This window comes from Odocoileus virginianus, chromosome 27, assembly GCF_023699985.2.
Source record: "Odocoileus virginianus isolate 20LAN1187 ecotype Illinois chromosome 27, Ovbor_1.2, whole genome shotgun sequence".
NCBI lineage: Eukaryota > Metazoa > Chordata > Mammalia > Artiodactyla > Cervidae > Odocoileus > Odocoileus virginianus.
Genome location: NC_069700.1, coordinates 28,158,667 through 28,179,799, shown reverse-complemented (window position 1 = coordinate 28,179,799; position 21,133 = coordinate 28,158,667). Strand labels below are relative to the sequence as shown.

The 21,133-nt window shown below is 56.8% G+C and overlaps 1 protein-coding gene across 3 annotated transcripts in view; it reads right to left on the bottom strand.

Annotated features, from left to right (window-relative positions):
- The window catches only part of TFEB (transcription factor EB), a 48,376-nt gene that overhangs the window by 13,510 nt on the left and 13,733 nt on the right, over positions 1-21,133 (bottom strand). The window contains exon 1 of one of the 3 annotated variants that reach the window (XM_070456454.1): positions 6,984-7,175. The exons of the other annotated variants lie outside the window; for them this stretch is intronic. The gene's annotated coding sequence lies outside the window, so the exon portion shown is untranslated. Of the gene's footprint in view, positions 1-6,983; positions 7,176-21,133 lie in introns of those variants that run through there. 3 annotated transcript variants of the gene reach the window in all.

Below are 21,133 nucleotides of genomic sequence, written 5' to 3'. Positions count from 1 at the left end.
GTCAAGTGATAAAAAGTAGTATGCAAAGTTATATGTAAAATCTGATCATCATTGTGTAAAATATGTGTAAAAAAACCTCTTGGGAGGAAATAAACTAAAATATTACTGACTTCTTTGGATGATGAAATCACAAACAATTTTTTCTTTTTACATTTTGGAATATTGTTCTTTTTCTATAATGAACATGCATATCTTTCTAATGTGGAAAAATAAACTAATGCTTATGGACCACGTATGGACCTGCTTATGCACCAGGTATGCTTAATGCATCTTATTAATAATTATCACAATTACTTTATGATATGAGCACCAGTACTATCCTTCCCCCGTCCCCCCTTACAGATGAGGAAACTCATACCATTTGTCACTTGCCAAAGGTCACAGAGCTAATGAGCGGCTAGGCTGGATGCTGGCAGTCTGACTCCACCACCCTAATCCTGGAGCTTAGAGTTTGGCCCTGGTCCCGCACTTGGGGCAAGGTGGTCACATTTTATTTTAGGGATTCCCACTGAAGAAGCCCCCCTCCAATCAAAGGGTTTCAGCAGCTGATCTCTTTCATCTAGCTCAGGGGCCAGAGGGTGCCTGGGACAAGGGAATGGTCTGGAATTCTCAAACACAAGCAGAAAAAATTCTGCCCTTCCTCAAAGGGTAGAGATAATTTCCTGTACTCCTAGGAAAAAACATTATGTCTGGCGGCTGAAACAACAAAGTGTGGACGCTCAGAGGCCAGGGTGCCTGGTTAAGCCATTTATTACGTTCTACGCCTCTGCGGTCGGAAGAAGTTTTCTTCTGATCCAGTCTGTTACAAACCACCAGTTGTGTGGGAACTGCCCAGTTGTGGCGGAGGGGAAATCAAACCAATCACTAAAGGAAAGCCTCCTGAACAGGTGCCGAGGCTCCCGGAGGCAGGGGGACGGACCCCGTGACCTCCTGGGTAACCTTTCAGCCTTGGGAAGGGAAGAGAGGGGAAGATTCCAGGACTGGGGGCTGTTTTATCTTCTCGGAGCCCCCTCTAGCAGAGGACCTGGCAAAGGAAGGCCTGATGAACTAGGAAATGGAACAAGAGTGTCCACAGAAACTCCACGCCTTAGGACAAGGCCGTTCCTAATTATCAAGATGGTCACAGATCCCCAGGGGGCCTGGTGGGGGCATCAGGGTGCCCCCTGATGGGTGCACCCATTTGGGTGGCACCCAAAGAGAGCTAAGGGTAGGGAGGTATCATAAGATCAGTCCCCAGGAGCTAGCGTACCTGCCCATAAGGTGATGTGGGAACTTGGCAGCAGGATGCCTGGGGATGAATTTCAGACGTGGGTGAATTGGATGAATTCCAAGCCTAGCCTCAGTCTTTCCATCAGCCAAGTGGGACTTACCAGCTGGGGAACCTCTCCCACAGAGCTGCTGTGACCCAAGCTGGGATGCTGTGTGGAGGCCTCTGCAAGTGTGAAATCACGGGTGGTGGGGCGGGGGGATGTCACCACTGGGTCACTGTTCACCGTCGCTTCATCCATGCCCACCGGGGGCATCCCTGGGCCAGTCTCCTCTTTCTGTTCTTTAGTTTCTTTTGAGGAAAGGGTCCCCTCCATTCCTCCTTCCATTTACATGTTGGGGCCCCAGGTAGGGGGAGTCCTGCCTAGTGGCCACCTAGCTTCTATCTCTTCTTACAGACTGGCCAGAAGAAAGGCTTTGGCCAGCTTTTCCCAGGACCGGACACCCTCTTTGTTTCCTGTCCAGAAGCCTTGGGTTTTAAAAGATTTTCTTTCCAAAGCCTGTCTATGATATGTAATTCACTGCAGTACTCTGGGAGAGGCAGGTGGGGAGCAAGGAAGCCTACCTCTCTGGGTTCTAAAGAGATCAAGAGCAGGCAGAGTACCGAGCACATCGCCTGTGCTGGAGACACTTGGTTGAGTGGGTTGTTATCATCTTAGCTGACCCAAGGTCTCTTGGGGGTCATGAAAAGCAACAGTGGGGCCTCTGGCTGCCTCCAACATTGAAAGAAAACACCTGGGAGTCACACTTGCTCTGATAGGTGTGACCCACAGGACACTGCAGGGCTGGGGGTGGGGAGAGTACAGTCAGGGGCTTGTTTTTTTTGGTGGGGGGTGCCATACCATGAGACATGCAGGATCTTAGTTCCCCACCCAGAGATCGAACCCGCACGCCCTGCACTGGAAGTGTGGAGTCTTAACCACTCAACCACCAGGGAAGTCCCAGGGGCTTGTTTTAGATAACCTGACCAACCTAGACAGCATATTAAAAAGCAGAGACATTACTTTGCCAGCAAAGGTCCGTGTAGTCAAGGCTATGGCTTTTCCAGTAGTCATGTATGGATGTAAGAGTTGGATTATAAAGAAAGTTGAGCTCTGAAGAATTGATGCTTTTGAACTGTGGTGTTGGAGAAGACTTTTGAGAGTCCCTTGGACTGCAAGGAGATCTAACCAGTCCATCCTAAAGGAAATCAGTCCTGAATATTCACTGGAAGGAATGATGTTGAAACTGAAACTCCAATACTTTGGCCACCTGATGTGACGAACTGACTGATTTGAAAAGACCCTGATGCTGGGAAAGATTGAAGGCGGGAGGAGAAGGGGACAGAGGATGAGATGGTTGGATGGTATCACTGACTCAACGGGCATGAGTTTGAGTAAACTCCGGGAGTTGGTGATGGACAGAGAGGCCTGGTGTGCTGCAGTCCATGGGGTCGCAAAGAGTCGGACACGACTGAGCGACTGAACTGACTGACTGACCGACTGAACACAGGCAGGAGGTGGAGAGGAGGGAGAGGAAGGAGAGTGGACGTGAAGGGCAGACACCAGAGCTCCCGGGCCGCTGAGTGGCCTCCAGGCCCCACAGCTCCGGCCATCAGCCCCACATCCCGGCGGCTCACATCCCACAGGAAAGGGTGGGAGCTGGCGCCTCCTGGCCGGCCCCGGGCAGGGCAAGGAGGGCAGCTTCAAAGGCAATCCCAGACCAGAGAGGCGCCCATCTTGTCTCCGAGGGATCAGCTGGTCCCTGGTGGGAAGCCGGCCCCCAGGAACACTATCACTGTGCTTTGAAGGATGGGGGCCTCGGATGGGCAGGGGGACACGTGGCTGAAAGAAGCAGGCAGAGGAGAAACCAGAACAGTCCCGGGAGGTGTCTGCTTTTGTGATATGCATAGACTCAGGTGCTCTGCCGTCTGTCTCTCTCACACCCAGACACACACAGTGCAGAACCCCCCACCCTGCCGCTTGGCAGGGAGCTGCCCCTCTCCTGGGTTGGAGAGGGTGAGGGGGCTGAAACCCCCATCTTCCCCTTCTCCCCTGCAGCCCGTGCCGGCCACCCCATCCCCTTAAACAGCCTGCCTGTGGCTACATGATCTTGTTCCCCAGTTGTTCCTGGTCACCGCCAGTCTCCCCAGCTACAAGGAAGCTCCCAGAGAAATCAGCTTTCTTCCTCAGAACCTCCGCCCCATCCCAGCCGGCAGACTTCCCAGAACGAGACTCGGGGCCCCGGGAGGCTGCTTGTCCAACCACCTGTCACGTGCTCAGTTACCACCTGTTCACTCATTTAGCAAACAGCCCGAGTCCCCTCCGTGGACCAGGCAGAGTGCTGAGCACATGACCGAGATCAGATCTCACCCGTCCCCACAGACACTTCATAGGACAGAGCTTCTGCAGATGAGAAAACCAAGACTCACAGAGGGGTTCCGGGCCCTGGGCAAGGTCACACTATAAGGACACAGTGAAGCGGGGAGGCCAGCCCAGCTCTCCGGCCGGTGTGTGGCCACCACCAGCTCCAGTATCAGAAGGAAACCCGGGGTGCAGAGGGAAGAACCCTAGAGATGGATTATTGTCCCCATAAACTCCCAGCCTCGCCTCACCCCTTGTTGTCCTCAGTGAATCCTACAGAGGGTCCCAGAGGCCTGCACACCCCTCAGCCCTCCCAGAGACCCCAGGACACAGGCCAGGCCTGGCCCACCTGCAGGCTCTCTGCTGCTACACGGCCAAGACGGATCCAGGCCCGGGGCTCAGGAGACCGACCATACATCGGGATCTCACTGAGGCAGTTAATGCGGGCCACACAAGGGCCTCGGGGAAATCATATCAAACAGGCTGGACAGAAATGCGATTTCATGAACCGGAGTCCTGACACTGGATGGCAGGGGTGTGTGTGTGCCTCCAGAGGGGTCGCTGGGAGGGAAGGACAACCCACAGATGGTGCCCCAGACAGGAATGGGGCCTGAAGAGCAGGGGTTTCAAGGCTGGGTCTCCAAAGGCTTCAAGCCCTGTGTCATCCCCCCCCTCCCCGCCCACCCCAGCCCACCAGATTCCCTCCCCCTGCTAAGTTCTGTGGGTGGTAGGTCAGCCTGAAAGGTCATCAATGCCCCCACCAGGGAAGCTGAGGCCCAAGACTCTGCCTAGTTGGTCACTGTGTGCCATCATGGATTTGGGCCCCAAGAGTTTGGAGCCTCTGGAATGAGTCCGCTCCCAAAGGGCCGAGTAGGGCTGAAAAGCTGCGTTTAGCTGTCCCACCGCCCAGCTGTGTGAGCCCACCTGGGGTCCCTCTCCCAGCTGGACCCCTGGTTGGTCACGTGACGGGGCAGGTGCAGGGCTCAGGCCGTATAGATGGTCTGGGGCTGGATGCCCGCCGAGCCGCCCTGCAGGCGGGGGACAGGGAGAGCCGTCTCAGGAACTCTCTCTCCAGAGCTGCGGCAGCCTCAGGGGACCCGGACTTCTCTTGTGTGTCTCCTTAGAAGAGAGCAACAACTCCCCAGCCCCAGTGCCGGCCTCTTGGGCAGGGCAGGCCCGCTGACCCGGGTGTGAGAGGACACAGCCTGTGGCAGCGAGGAGCACAGCCTGCACATGGAGCGGCCTCTGGCTCCAGACCCGGGGCCTCGCTCCAAACCCAGCCTTCTCTGCCCCAGGCCAGGGCGCCTGGCTCCTGCCCCTGCCCTTGGGGGCTGCCTCCGCTTCCTCCCAGCTGCAGCCGCCTCTCCGGTCTCCAGCCTCCCTGCCCACCATCCACTGCAATGAAATCCTACTGTTTGGCTTCCTTTTTCAGACTTTAATCTGCCTCTGAGTGCGTGGAAGACAACCTCTTTAAAACTGAAGCATCCAAGCTTTGCCTAATAAAAGAAGACTTTGGAAGAGAGGAGGGGCAAAGAAAGGGAGAAAGACACTTATGAGGCCTGACAACTGCGTTACATTCGAAGAAGGTGGCCCATGGTGTCCGGGAACAAACCATCAGGCATTCATTACTATTTGCCCTGATTCCTTTGCACAGTTCTAAGCTGATACATGGTACTGATGTCATCCTCAAAGTATACACCACTGGGGACACAGAAATATACCCCCCATTTCACAGAGGGAGCAACTGAGGCAAAGAGGCTGACAGCTTGCCCCAGGTTGCATGAGAGTAGGCAGCAGAGCTGGGGCGCCTGGTCTGCACACCCAACCTCCGCCTGCAGAGGCTCCTGAGTGCCCAGAGCCTGGCCGCATGCTAGGTGCCCAGGCTGGGATTCAGCCTGGAAAGGGCCTGAGGAGGCAGGGAGGGAGTCATAGGCTCTGGGCTAGGCAGGTGGGGCTGGATGCTGCTCCCTGCGGTCCAACCCCTCTGCCATCCCCTCAGCTGCATCTCTGCCTTCTGAGTCCGCTCCCTGGAAGATGGCTGGGTTCAGTAAAATGCTCATATGCTGTGGACCCAACAGACCAGAGCTCGTCTGGCCTTGCCACTCTTCAGCTGTGTGACCCAGAACAGGTACTTAACCTCTCAGAGCCTCAGTTTCCCCATCTGTAAGATAGGATGGCAGTCATGCCACCTCTCTCAGAGGAGGCGAGGGGAATCAAAGGAGCCGGCATGTGTGAGGTGCCTGGCAGCTAGAGGGGTGGCCCATGAAAGTCAGTTCCCTGGCCGGGTGAGCAGTGTCCAGCTGACTGTAGTTTGGAGGGCCTTTTAAGACTTCACCACTGAAAGCATGACCCACAGGCATCATATCCCCAAGAGCTGGTTAGAAATGCAGATTTTCAGGCCCCAGGCCAAACCTATGGATGTTAGCACTTTAACACGGCATCCTAGGAGATTGGTGGGCACGTTAAAGTCACTTCACTTGCAGCTTGCTGGGGCTTGATCACTTGCTGATTTCAAGTGGGACAGGTGGGAGAGGGAGCCACGAGGTGGAAAGAGATGCTTAAAGGGGCAGGCACAGGCCTTCGGAGCCCCACAGTGAACCTGAGCAAACTGCCCAGACTCTCAGGCCCGAGGTCAAGGTGGAGGCAGGAATGAGGGCTCCAGGCTGGCTCTGGACTCCCGATTACTCGGTGCCGGGCCTCTGGCCGGGGCAGGAGGGGAAACAGCCTGCAGGAACCAAAGGGAAGCTGATAAGGTTCCCTGCGGTGGGAAAGCAACCCAGACAGGCCTACTCACTCACATACACAGCATCTCCTACACAAACCATTGCGCGCACAAACACACCCTGCCCCAGGACTTGGCTGCCCAGAGAACAGCCCCAGCAGAGAGCAGACAACTCTGAGAACAGGCTGTGGCTGAGCTGTGCATGAGGCGTGCAGGCCACTGGGGCCCCTGTAGCCGGCCTGGATGACCACTCTACACACCCCCACTGCTCGGCCCCTCCCCTTCGCCTGCCTGAGCCCAAACCCAGCTGAGCAACAAGAGACCCAAGATCGGCTCCCCTGAGCTTCAAAGGGGACCCACATTCTAATTGGTCCCCTTGCAATGTGCCCGCTGATGGGCGCACATCCCAGGTTGCTGGATGGTAGATGGCAGGATGGAGCACTGACCTCAGGGTTTCTCCCGGGAGGCAGCAACACCCAGTGGACGGAGCCCACGCCCATCTCCACACATACACGAGCAACAGCAAAGCCCACCCTCTCCCCGGCCACACAGCTTCGGGAGCGGCAGGGACCCCCACCCCCGGGCCCACGGTGGGTAGCAACGTTCTCACCCATACACCCTCAACCTCAGCTCAGAAACACACACCCACTGACCTCTTTCACCTCCGCGGACTGGACGGCCAGGGGCCCCCAGGCTCACAGGGCTCCAAAAAATCCTAAAATGTGGGCCCTCAAGCAGGCCTGGGATACCCAAGAGAGAACCATCGACTAGGGGGTCACTGGTGGCTGCTGCAAGGTGCACGATGTCATGGGCTCTGGAAAGGCCCTTGGCCCCACAATATCCCCCCACCGCATCCGGAAATCCCTTCCAAACCTCTAAGAGTCACTGCCGGGAGAGGCTCCCACCTGAAGCCCGGTCAGCTCACAGCCCCAGTGAGAGGCGGCCGACAGCTGGCCTGAGTGGCAGAGGAAGGGCAGAGGGAGGTTGTGTGCCAGGCCGGCAGCGCCAGCTCCCACCGGGAGGGGGCACCCCCTGACACCCCAGAAGGCCGGTTCCAGAGAAGACAGCACCTCTCAGCCAGGGAGAAGGAGGGGTCCCTCAAAGGGAGGAGCTTTAAGCAACCCCACCTCCACGCACGCCAGGGGACATCGGGTCCTGCTCCCGGCAGGCAGTCTCTACAGGGAAGGCAAAGAGCTGGACCAGGAACCCAGGAACGGGGCGGGGGTGGGGGGGTGCCCTGAGTGATGAACGCTGGGGGACAGGAGGGGGAATTAACCAGGTTCCAAAATAGCTCTGCTGGTTCTGCCTCACTTCACCCTGTGCAATGTCTGGCAGCTTCTGCTTTCGGTCTGACTCATGCCTGGCGGGGGTAGGACAGGGAGGCTGGAGCAGGCAGGGGCCGCCGGATGACCACAGGCTGTTCTCCCCTCGCTGCTGCCCCCCCACCTGGTGGCTGGGCCTTCTCCCTGGCCCCGCCCCGGCGTGAGCTGCGCTTCTGGGAACTGGGAACATTCAATCGGGCCACAAAATCCAGGGGTCCCCTGCCCGGGTCCTTTCCCAGCCGGCCCACATTCAGCCCAAGGCTTCCTGAATGGCAGCTGCCCCAGACCCAGAGCACAGAGTGGCTTCTCTGCTGCCCGGCCCAGGTGCCCGGCTGGCACCTCTAACCCCATCTGTCTGGAAGCCAGAGAACTCTCTCCCCAACACTTGAAATGACCTTGTACCGCAGTGTTCCCCTTCCCAGCCAAGGGAGCGGAGGGAGGCAGCCACCTTCACCTGTGCCTCCCCCGCCCGCCACCAGTACACAGGTATGAGATGCACTCTGCAGAGATCTCATGCTCAACGCGCACACAGCAGGCCCCCCACCCCATTTTCTGTCCTGAAATGCCACAAGGAACACTTGCCCTTTGCCAGGCAGAGGGAGGAACCCAGCACCCTGACTTTTGAGCTTGTTGGGTCAGGGCGGAGCCTTGCTCACTCTGCGCTCCCCATCCACCCCTCCCCCAACCTGTGCCCCCGACCCCTCCCCCCGCCCCGCTTCCCCCATGGGGGTGAGACTTCTCCCAATCTCCTGATCAAAGATGCTTAAACTCCCACCTGAGACAAACTAAAAGCTGCATCATAAGTTCCCAGTGCTAATCTCTCCCACGTCCTCCCAGCACTCACATTGACACACGCCTGCCCCGAATAAGCACAGCCACCTTTCTATCCAAGTGGGGCAGGTACAACTTCAAGGCCAAGTTCACTCTGCCAAAGTTGGCCCTGCCCTTGGGGTGGGAAATAGATGCCACCGGTAAGTAGGGGGAGAATGTCAGAGGGCATGGAGCTGGCCAGCCCAGGCCAACATGCTCCTGCCCCCCCCCCCACCCCCGCCGCCCTGGCTCACACACGCTGATCAAACCTGGTTTGGAAGTGAAAACATCAAGGGGAAAGTCTGTGGGTGGCAGCCGGAGAGATGAGTCAAAAGGGACCGGGGCTTGGCAGACCTGCCAGTGGCCCATACAGAGTCTGGAGCGTGTGCTCTGCGTGTGCCCGCCAGGCTGGCACCTGCCTCTGCCCGGTCCCCTGCTGTCCCTGCCCCCACACCAGGTGGCCTTACCTACACGCCCCCTCCCTCCCTTAACTCTGCTCCTTCCCTGGGCCCCCCAAGACAGGAGAGTCTAGTGTGAGTCTGAGGGATGGGGGCAGGAGTCTAGAAGGAGCAGGCCCCTCTCCAGGAAGTAGGTACAGGCAGGGCTTTCCCCAGGGACAAAGAAGGGCACCCATGAATAAACTGACCCCCCACCCTTATTGCACCGTGAATTGCATCCTGTTCCCCATAGAGACTCGGCAAGAGGGCGCTGGAAGGCTCGGTTCCCCACTGACGAAAAGGCAGCCACGTGGCAGCCGTGGGTCTGGCGGCCTCAGGAGGGGAAGAGGCAGGGGCGCGAGAGAAAGGAAAAGGAAGTCAGAAAAACCGCTACAATCACGGCCTCCGCAGAGCTCTGCCGGAAGGGGACTCAGAGCGGCTCAGGCTCTGTGGCCACCCAGCGCGTCGGCCCCACCCTCTAGGAGCCGACGTCAAGCTCAGAGAAAGAGAGAAAGGGCCAGAAAGGGCCGCCGCGTGTGGCCTCTCGTAAGGACCTCCTGCACGCTGAATCCCTTCCCTCTGCTTGGAGCGTCTAGAGGGGCCCTGGCAGCTTCTCCTCTTACCGTGACACCGGGCACAGAGCAGGTGCTCCTTAAGCTTCTGCTGAATGCAGTGAATGTGGTACCCATGACTGGTCCCAGTGGGAAGGGTCTGCCCGGAGGCAGCGAGAGAGGGTGGTAGCAGCTTCGGGGGCCTGGAGAGAAGGGAGGGGTGGCAAGGGGACTCGGCAGGAGGCACACTCCGAGGAACTGGCTGGCCACCATGCCTGTGTTCAGTGAGAGCAGCAGAGGCTGTCAGGGCCCCGGCCACGGCCCCTGGCCACTCCTAGTCCCGACCTGCCCACCTGAGCACCTCCATCAGCCAGCACCTGCACACAACTGCACCAGAGCCAACAGAGGTAGCACCCACCTTGCCCCAGCCAAAGACAGAGGGGAACTAGTAACAAACCCCCAATTCCCTCCCCTTGTCCCGAGTGAAGTGAAAGTCGCTTGGTCGTGTACGACTCTTTGCGACCCTATGGACTATACAGTCCATGGAATTCTCCAGGCCAGAATACTGGAGCGGGGAGCCTTTCCCTTCTCCAGGGGATCTTCCCAACCCAGGGATCGAACCCAGGTCTCCCACATTGCAGGCAGATTCTTTACCAGTTGAGCAACAAGGGGTCCTGAGGCTGGGAATCTAAAGCATATTCTCCAGAGCCCACAGTGGTCACCTGCTCTGAACACACATCTCAGTGGCTCCCTTCCCCTCCCCACCTCACTCCGGGCCTACTCCACTAAGGGGGCTTCCTCGGGTCATCACCCAAGTAAACTGTCTGCACTCACAGCCCCATCTCAACCAAAGGGGCCCCAGGAGGGAGCCTGAAATTGACCTGAAATTGTGCAGCTAACTCTACAGAAAGTTATTATTAAAAGTGCCAGATTAAAATGCAGGCTGGGTGTCCTAGGGAGAAGCAGAGAGGCAGGCATGCAAGAGCCCAGTTGCTGCAGAGAGACTGGTGGGGTCGGATGCAGTGGTCAAGCATGTACCTAGAACTTTCCTACCTGTGGCAGACAAGAGTGCCCTCAGAAGCAGAGTTGGTCTGATGAAGAGAAGAAACAAGGACGTGCTGGGCTGCAAGTTATATGATCAAGAAGCCTCCACTGCAGGTGTGGGGCTGGTGACATTGTTACCAGTAGCAAATGCCAATAGGACTGGAAGTCCAGCATGACTTCTGGCCCCCAGGGCTGCTCCTCGGATAGCACTATGGAACTCTGGCATTCCAGAACCTGAGCATGCCTGTCCATTCCTTCAGTAGCAAAGCTGTCATGTTCCATGTTCAGAAAGAGGCACCTGGGACACAGGGAGGCCATCTGGCCCCGTACTACGAGCATGGCTTTTGAAGCAGAGAGAGCTGAACTCCAGATCTGTTGCTCATTGCCTGCATGACCTCCAGCAACTTCACTTCACAGGATCCTGGTGTCCTCATGTGCAAAAGGAGGATAATGTCTATCGTGAAGAGTTTCTGTAAGGATTAAATGTAAAGCAACTAATTTGGCACTCAGGAAATATTTGGTAGATGCATGGATAGATGTATAGATGCAATGGATGCCCGGATGGACATAATGGATTAAGGGATGGATGGATGGATTTAATGGGTGGATATATACGATGACAGATGGATGAATGGATGGATGCACGGATGTATACAATGCATGAAGTGATGGATGGATATCGTGGATAGATAGATGGCTGAATGTTTAAAAGGAGACAGAAGAGAGTAGTTTTCTGCAGTCTGGTCCCCACCTGGTTCAATATCCTTTTAGGCTACATTTAATAGCAAGAAAATGAAGGCCTATCACTCTAATTTTTCTGTTAGAGAAATCTGTTCCATTTATCAGGTTGACAAATGCAAAGTAAGATCCTCCTAACGGGCCTTAGCCACATTACCGGGGGGTCATTCCCTGAAGAGGGTAGCGGGCTAGGTCAGGAGACAGGGTGTCCTCCTGGCTCGGTCACCAGCACCCGCATTCTCACTGTGTGGTCACACCACGCTCATATCCCACTCCCCTCAAGTTCAAGTTCAGCCGACCCCAATCCCAGAGAATGTGGGCCTGGGCCAGGGAGAGGAAGTGGATGCTGAACAAGAGAAGGGAGGGGGAACAGGCCAGGGCAGCTGAGCAGAAGACCAAGAACAGAGCATGGATATGTGGGCTGGGAGTGAGCAGGGATCAGAGAAAAGGGGCCAAAGAGCAGAGAGAGGGTTTCCTGTCTTTGGAGATGTGGAGAAAGGAATCAGCCCTAACAGAACAAGGGAGCAGAAACAAAACGGACTGAGCAATAAAGAGGTCATCTCCCTGCTCCATCACCCCCACTGTCCACCAGATAAAGCCCAAACTCCCCGGGTGGACATTCAAGGGACTCAGGATACCCCTGTCCTAACCAAGTCCTGAGCTCAGTGAAGGCGGTCTCATCACTTTCTCCCTGACACAATCCAGACCTCCAGATGTTCCTCCTGCCCCATCCTCCTTCCACAGATTGTCTAATAATGCCTGTGTCTCTGGAAGGTCTGCTCCAGAGCCACCTCTTCCAGGCAGCCTACCCTGACTCCACCCTCCTCTGATCACCATTTGGAAACAATTACTTAACTGGCTCCATGCCAGGCTCCGTGCCTGACACCAAGATCCAGATATAAGTAAGACAGTCCCCGTCCTCACGGGTACTCGCAATCTATTTTGAAAAAAACGACATTACTAGATAACATATATTGTGTTGGACTTCCATTTAGAATGACTGCCTTACTATGACTGTGCTGTGGTTAGTCACTCTGTCGTGTCCGATTCTTTGCAACCCCATAGACTGCAGCCCGCCAGGCTCCTCTGTCCACGGGGATTCTCCAGGCGAGAACACTGGAGTGGGTTGCCATGCCCTCCTCCAAGGGATCTTCCCGACCGAGGGATCAAACCCCAGTCTCCCGCGTTGCAGGCGGATACTTTACCCTCTGAGCCACCAGGGAAGCCCTTACTACCAACAAACCTGAACTGAGCTCTTCCCATTTGTCAGGAGGTCTTCCTAAGGGCTTTACCGTGTCTTAATTCATTTGCCCTCCTCAACAACACTGGGAAGTAGGAAATATCAGTGTACCCATTTTATAGACGAGAAACTGAGGCACAGAGGAGTTACTCGGTCTAGTTTGCTGGGCGGTAGTAGAAGCTCCCCGAGGGCTGTCCCCAGGTTTTCTCTTTCTCGGCTTCTCCCAGGGAGAAGGCACTCAAACCTGGCCCTTCTGGGCTCAGGGTGCCTTCCTGTGGCCTGGCATGGAGGGGTTCTGGCTTTGTAGGGGGACGGTGTAATCAGAGAAAGCTGAGTCCGAGCAGGCTGGGCATGACAGGTCTCCCGGGTGGGGTGAGAGGGGAGCCAGCCTCGGTGTTCCCTTCCAGCCTCCCTCTTACCCACCTGCCCCGGCAGCCCAGTCTTGGCATTGCGCGACCCTGCAGTCTCCGCAGACTGCCCTGTCCATTTGGCGAGAGGGTTGGGGTGGCACCAAAGGGGAGCCAGGCCTCATGCCCGGGATGGACGGGAACAAGGAGGTTGGGCCGGGAGAAGGGAGAAGCGTTAGCTCTGCCAGATCCCATGGGGGGTCAGGGCTTGTGAGCAGACATGTTGAGCCCCATAGGCGTTGGTTCCAGGCACCCTCCAGGCTTGCCTGAGGGTGAGGCGCTGGGCAGAGATGGGACCTCTCAAAGCTGAGAGCTGGGCTGCCCCCTTGGCAGGCTCTCCGGCCTCAGAGGCCCCTTCAGGCTGGGAAACCTGAGGAGATGGGGCAGCTCAGGACGGGTTCTCAGAATAGAAGCAACAGGAGGCCTTGCTCTAGGCTGGGGATGGGGAGCCTCCGGGCCAGCCTATGGAGCACAGGAAGATGGGGTGAGGCTCCAAGCTCAGCCCTGGCCACACCCCTCCTCCACATTCCTGTGTCCTCCCAAGAAACCTGGGGGACATTCAGTGCCACCACAGCCGGGGAACTGAGGCACAGAGCTGCCTTCCAATCCTGGGGACTTGTTCTGCCTGCCCAGCCACCAATACCATGCTTGAAATTTAACCTCCACACTTCTCACAAGCACATGGGGACTCCAGACCCTACTGTTCTAGGATCCCCTTCCACCACGGGACTTGTACTTTCTAGAAAGTAGCCTACCTGGCTCCTCTAAGTTGGGCTGGGGAAAGAAGGAGCCAGGCCTTTCTCTGAGCCCTGACCCAAGGCTGGGTGTGCAGCATAGTAAGTGGTGCTGAGAGGCTGTGGACCAAGGCTGCCTGACCTTGAACCCCAGCTCCATCGCTTGCTAGGTGTGTGCCCTTGGGCGAGTTACTGCAGCCTCTTGGGGTCTCGACACCTCAATTTCCTCATGTGAAAGGGAGACAGTGCTCCCGACCCTGTATCCACAGTTGATGAGAAACAACTGCTTGCACTTGGCTTCTCGAGCATCTGCATGGTCCCCGCTCCCCCGCTCAGGGCACCCCCACTCACAGCCTCACCACCAGCCCTCCCTCCTCCTCCTCACCAGGGGCCCAGTGGCTCGGGCCCTGGCAGGGGCTGCTGAGGAGCTGACGGAGCCACTGCTATGGACAGAGCTGGTGCCAGGCCCACGGCGGGCACAGGGCCCAGGCGTACAATGGGGCTGTGTGTGCACCCAGTGTTACCCCGGAGCAGAGCTGGGCAGGCCAGCATCTGGGGTCCAGCCAAGAATTCATTTCCCTGGAGAGGGCCTCCCCACCCCCTCCCAGGCTGCCCAGTCACCTCCCTCCCCCCAGGGTGGGGGACAGACACCACCCACGCCCCCACGGAGCCCAGGCACTGGAATGGGGACATGCCTGGTGACAGGCGCTGGGGAAGAGGGACTCCTGAGTCCAGCTGCCAGACAGGGCTGCCTGCTCGTGAGGCATCCGGGACCCATGATGGTGATCTGGGGCTGCGGCTCCTAGGAAGGTGAAGTCTACGGGGGCTGGAGGACATGAGAGCGGTCAGCTGGGACCCCTCCCCGTCATATGGAAGGAGGGCCTCTCTACTCCTCCCTGGCTCGAGGAGCCCAGGGCCCAGAGCCTCAGGAGAGGAGCCGGCTAGTTCCCCGGGGGAATGAGTCACCAGCAGTGGCTGTGGCCAAGGCTGCCGGAGCCGGGAGACGGCGGGCAGGTGGAGCCTCTCCTCACCCCTCCCCGCGGGTCTCCTCCTGCTGGAAAGCCACTCTGCCGGTGCGGGGTGCTGACCACAGCGTCCCAGGCTGGGCCTCCGGAGGACACTTCCTCTGGCTCAGAGGATTAGCTGTCCTAGGCCTGGGGGTGCACCGACTCCTAGAGCTTCAGGCATGGACCACTCGCCTGCCCCCAACAAGAGATGCCATGGAGAGAAGGCAGGTCAAGGCAGCCCCCCCAAAACCCTTAGTGAGACACAGGGTCTGAGGTGAGGGAGAGAGGGACATGGGCCTCTGGTAAGTGGGGAAGAGGGGAGGAAAGCCAGGCCACCCTCTACCTCAGGCTGTGCCGAAAGTGGGGAGCTGGGGAGGGGCGCCCTTGCATGAAGTCACTTTACATTCTAGGCAGAGCGCAGGAAGCTCCCAGCAACAGGAGATAACCGCCCCAGCCCGAGGCCAGCCGGGCCCACACACCCTCTCATGTCCAGTCATAACGACACAAATGTGTCCCTGCGGGCTGCCTCCCACGCCTGCAGAGGGTCACACACAAAAGTCACGGTGGCAGCCCCAGCCCAGCGGACACACTCGGATGCCCACCCTTCCTCTCACACCCACAGGTCCCTGCCTCCCCGCCCAAGCCTCCACCCAGGCCCATAGCACCCTGAAGGCCCCGTCAGAGCACTGCGGCAGCCCTATCCTCACCTCAGACCCTGAGGACCACCCTCTCCCCCCTGCCACTGGTGACGGGGGCTGGGCCTTCTGGGCATGTGTGAGCTGCCCTGAGAACAGCGGCTGAGACCCTGGAAGGGGCCTCCCAAGCTGAGCCCACCATCCTCATTTCACCCGTGAGCAAACTGGGGCTCAGTTGGGGAAATGTCTTTGTCCAAGGTTATGGACAGGGCTGGGGGAGCTTAAGGCTGGTCGGACAAAGCAGAGAACAGGGAAGGCAGAGTGGAGGGCGAAAAGAAGAAGAAGGGGGTAGACTTCCCTAGTGGCATAGTGGATAAGAGTCCACCTGCCAATGCAGGGTACACAGATTCGATCCCTGGTCCGGGAAGATCCAACACATGCCACAGAGCAATTAAGCCCGTGGGCCAGAGCTGCTGAACCCATGAACCTAGAAACGCATGCTCTTGCAACCAGCAAAGCCACCACAATGAGAAGCCTCCGCAGGGCAGTGAAGAACAGCCCCCGCTCACCACAGCTAGAGAAAGTCCGTGTGCAGCAACGAAGACCCCAGCACAGCCAAAAATAAATTAAATAAATAATAATTAATTTTTAAAAAAAAGAAGAGGAAGGGGGGATCCACCACCTTCTCAGAGGTGCAGCTGTCCGGGGACCCTGTGGTGCCACTTCATTCATTCCTTTCAGATATTCTCGAGTGTTTACTAGGAACATGACTGCACGGTGGCCAGGGCCCTTCTGCCCAGTCTCAGCCCGTGCTTCCCCCTGGGAGAGTTTGATGGTGAGGCTGAGTATTTTCTTCAGGGCCCCACGTCGCACAGACAGCGAGGCCGGGCAGCACTCAAACCTCTCCCCCCAGGCACAGCCTGGCAGCCCCCACCCTGCCCCAACGCCTCACAGGGAGCGCCAGCATCCTCTGGACATCAGGGCCGACGGCCCAGGTCACCTCCAGAGTCAGTGCCAAGTCACACAACAAGGAGCCTAGGAGGTCACCCCTCTCAGAGACTCCCAGGCTGATTTCAACAGCAGAACCCCCTTTGCAGACAAAATTTACCTGGAACTTTGATAGCTAAACAGGAGAATGAAGCAGCTCTGTGGGGAGGGGGAAGGGCCAGACTACCTGGCCTCCAACCGGGGGCCTCCCCTTCCCCACCACCCCTCCTTCTATTCCTTCCCCAAGGCACCCCCAGGGATTCTGAGAAGGAGTCTAAAACTCAGAGTTTTCTCCGGCCACTGTGTTACAGAAACCCAGAGGTTTCTGGGGAGAAGTTATGTGTGTGGCTCACCTAGGCTCACGGAGAGCTAGGGCCCCAGCCCCCACATCCAAACCTCCGGGCCAAGCTCTCTTCCACGACCCTCAGGGCACCCCATCGCTCACGTGCAAAAGGGACCCAGCAAAAAAAAGAAGAAAAGTCTCACGGATTCAGATCCTTCCCTGTGCTCAGCACTGAGCAAAATGCCCCCATAAACATCAAGCGCTTTATTTTTCATAATAACTCTATAGCCTACATAGTATCATCTTTGCCCTGTAGGTTAAAAAAAAAATGGACATTCAGAAAAGTTAAGTGACTCACCCAACCTGTGAAGGGCAAAGCCCATATTCCAACTTACCTGTGTGCCCTTGGTCCCTCGGGGCAGCCTGGCAGAAACCACCCCATCATGATGCCCAGGTACGACCACTCCCTCTGAGCCCCATACACCTCACTCGGCTGACACGCCTCCTTCCCCAGCTCAAGGCACAGGCAGAGCTTCTCACGACTAACAGTAACATTAGCAATAATGACAAAACCACAAGCTGCCTACACCCTAGCGCTCATTAGGTAGGCTCTTCGTTGGTTATTTTACTTGGTCCTCACACTTTACTCCCACTCCCATCTCACAAAGGAGGAAACTGAGGCACAGAGGGGTTGATGACTTGCCCAAGGTCATACAGCTAGGGAAGTCGCAGAGCCAAGCCTTGAGCCCAGGCAGTCTGGCCCCCGAGCCTGCACACCTCAACCCTGGGCATCATCGTTCCCTACAATGTCTGCGGTTCCTCAGCAGTGGTCGCTGTAACAAGTGCCCCAGCTGGGGGCTAGCCCTCCTCTCCCGAGGCCCTTCTCTTCAGGGGTCAGAGGCCAATGAGCACCCCTGAGGGATGGACAGGGGAACGCCTACCTGAGGAGCACCCGCTCTCCGGCTGGATGGTAACCCTCATCTCACCTCCCAACCCCCACACCCGACAGGCGCTGGAAGGATGAGTCGTGGGCATGCCGGCAACATTCAAGCACAATTAGGACGCCTACTGCGTGCCCAGTTTCAAGCAATGGGCAGGTGCAGAAAGCAGTGTCCTTGCTGTCTGGCCAGAGGCTCGGGTCCCCAGCCATGCCCCAAAGGGGTCGCCCCTGCCACCCCCAACCCCCTTCAGCACTAGCTGCACCAGATGTTGGCAACACTTAGAAACAGGGCTAAAAATAGTCTCTCTAATGAGTCAGTGCTAAAAATAACCCGGGCAAACAGCCCTCTGGGTGAGGACATGCTGCCAGGGAGGCACCACCTCTTCCCACCTCCCCAGCCAGCCTGGCCCACCCACCAGCCTTTCCCTCAGCGCCCACCACAGCCAGCAGAGAGCCTGGGATGTTTACACCCCCTCTGCTGAGTGGACAGAGATGCGGGAACGTGCACACACGCTCCCTGCTTGAAGGGGAAGGGGTATCAAATGAGCAGGCGGACTCCAGAGACCCACCCTCTCAAGGCGGAACTGGGCCGGGGCCCAGAGACACTTGAGTGTCTTTCCCAATTCTAACAACAACCCCCCACAGGACACTAGGAGACCATGCTCCCAACTCCCCTCCCCTCCCCTCATGCCTCCTCTGTGAAACGGGTCTCTAGCATCATTCAGACTGGCCCACTTCCTAGGTGACCAGGGGAACTGGGACCAGAGAGGACCAGCATTATCCTAACGGGCAGATGTCAAACGTGGGACATGAATTGGACCTGGGGAGTCAGAACCACACCAGATCCCATGACCAGGGGCCCCCTCATTTCTTCCCTGTTCTTCCCCAAAGTGATCGGAATTGCTAGATTCATGGACATCTGGACATGAATCGCAGGTGAGAGACAAGGTGATAAGCATCACTCTACAGTCGAGGAGACCGAGGCTCAGAAAACAGAATTAACTTGTGAGGAGCTGCTCCGGTGGGATGACGCCTCACTGCCATCTGCCAGCCTGGAAGCATCACCCAGGAGGCTGGATGCTGGGCACAGTCCCATAATCCAGTAAGGCCCAGAAGGAACAGGATACCCTCTAATGCTGCTGGGAGAGAGAGGGAAGGGGCCCGAAAAAGGTGAGGCACCTTCAGGAAGAAAGCAGGAAGGAGGGAAGAAATGGGTATCCTTCCTTCTTCTTCAGGAAGAACAGAGGAAGGAGGGAAAGAAACGGGTGTCCTGGCCGTGGAGTCAGGAGCCCTGGCATCTAGTCACACAGCTCGGTTACAGATAACTGGGAAATGGGAATGATAACATGAGAAATTTCCCGTGATCTGGGAAAACCATTTCCTAGACTTCCCTCCAGGACTCAGTTTATCCATCTGGAAAATGGAGCTTCGAACAGCAGGCCACTGAGATATCCTGAAGTATATCATGACCACACAAGGGGGTTGCATAATGAATATTAGCATATCGAAGGCTCTAACAAGTCCTATAGTGAAGAAAATACCCCACCTCACCTTTTTTTTAACTCATACTCTCCCAAACCTGCTTGATTACCAAACCCTTCCACAGAACACATCTTGAGAAACTCTGGAGTTAGATCTGGGGTCAGCACTTCAAAGGTCTGCATGGGCCAGCAGAAACAAAAGCTTGAAGCCAGCCCAGACAAAATACATCAGGACCTGCAGGTAGCCCCAAGCTCTAAAAAATTCCTGGTAGCTCTGGGGGCTCAGGAGTCTAGGATTTCTGTTCTCTGGACACTTCCCTCAGGACCCATCCAGGGTTTTTATTCCACCTGATCCTCAGCAATCCTGTTGAGAAGGGTAGGGAAGGGGTTAGTACTCCATGTCACACAACCAGAGAACCCGCCCAGGGCCACATAGTGGGTCCTTGGTGCAGACAGGAGAAACGGTGTCCTAAGTCCTAAGCACTTGACCTCCATGATCTCACGTAATTCTCCCAACAACCCTTTGAGGAGGGCACTGGGCTTCTGCCCATTTCATCGAACAAGAAACAAATGGGCAAAGAGGTTCAGGCTCACATCTGAGGAAGGTCGCACAGCTTGCGAGTGCTACTGCCTGGGTTCAACCCTGGCAGCCTGAATCCAGAACTCAAGCCCTCAGCCCAGCCCTGCCACTCACTAGTTAGCAAGAGAGATTTCACCATTCTGAGCCTCTGTTTCCTCACCTATAAAACGGGATGTATAAAAAGACTTGGGCATTAGGTTATTGTGAGGATGAAACTGCAAATATACAAAAGAGCTTAGCACAGTGCCTGGCATACAGTAGGTGCTCAATATGCATGACCTCTCATTAAATACCACATCCTCCTATGGGAGCACATGCCTAAACCTTGGGGCTCTGGGCTCCACAGGCTCAAAGCCACCCACAGCTTCCTGGAAATTGACTTCTGCCAACAAGTCCCAGGGCGCACCCCTCCATGTGGCCTCACAGGCTCCAAGCTGGGGTTCCTTGGGTACCCCATGTAGGTGGGGGCTCTAGAGGCTGGGTTTCCCAGCCTGGGTCTCATCCTCTGGGGCCCCTAACAGGCCACCTCCCCCTCAGATCCGGGGATATCCCCAGTTCACCATAGGTCACAGGCCTTTCCCCGCCCTTGCCCCAGGTCACGGGATGGGAAGGTAGGGGCTCTCCAGCCAGGCAGCTGATACCCTCATGACCTGCCCGAGCCTTCCCAGCCTTAGAGACAAGAGTTACAACCCACCCAGAGTTCACCACACTTCCTGTAGCTGCTCATCCCCGTGAGGTCACAAGATGGGCATCACCACCCAGTCGGCTGGCTGCGCGGGGATTCGTATGCCCACTTTACAGACAAAGAAACAGAGGCCCCGACTTACCCTGGGCAGAGATCTAAGTCATAGAAAGGCTTCTGGCTCCTGGACCAAGACTCAGGGCTGAGTCAGCTCTCAGGCCAGGCAGGCCCACCAGAGCCAGTGGGGGCAGCAAAAAGGAGAAGAAGAAGGCTCAGAAGGCTCCCAGGGGGCCAAGGGGAAGAGGGAGAGGATCTGAGCTCTGAGTCCCATCCATCGCTGCAGACCCTGCAAGTCCCGGGATCCGGGGAGCATCCAGCCAGGAAAAACGTGCCCAGCCCTCACCCAGTGACCTGGGACAACCCTCACCCTCACCTCTGGCGAGGTCTGGCTCTGCGCCCTCCACTGACAGGGAGCCTCCATTGGCGGGGTGCTCTCTATCTCAAGACCCCAAGTCAACCACTCACCCCAGGCACTGCTTCCCCTCACTGTCCCCACCAGCACATGTCATCACCCAGGAAGCCTGACCCGACCACCCCCAACCCTCCATCTCTGCTGACCCCACAGCGCCGGCTCACCCAGCCACTGTGCTAAGAACCGGGCCCTGAACCCCCCTGCCCCCATCCTGGCTCCCACATGCAGAACTTGGTCTCACACTGAGTAGATGCTCCATAAACATCACTATGTGGAGGGAGACCATCTCTCAGGCAGGGACTCCAAATATTTTGACCATGACTCACAGAAAAGTATATTTTATTTGACCCAGTACACACACACACACACACACAGCCCGGAGTGTGTATTCACACGCACATGAAACCCCCAAAATCTGTACAAAACAACACTCACCAACACTGTGCATTACAC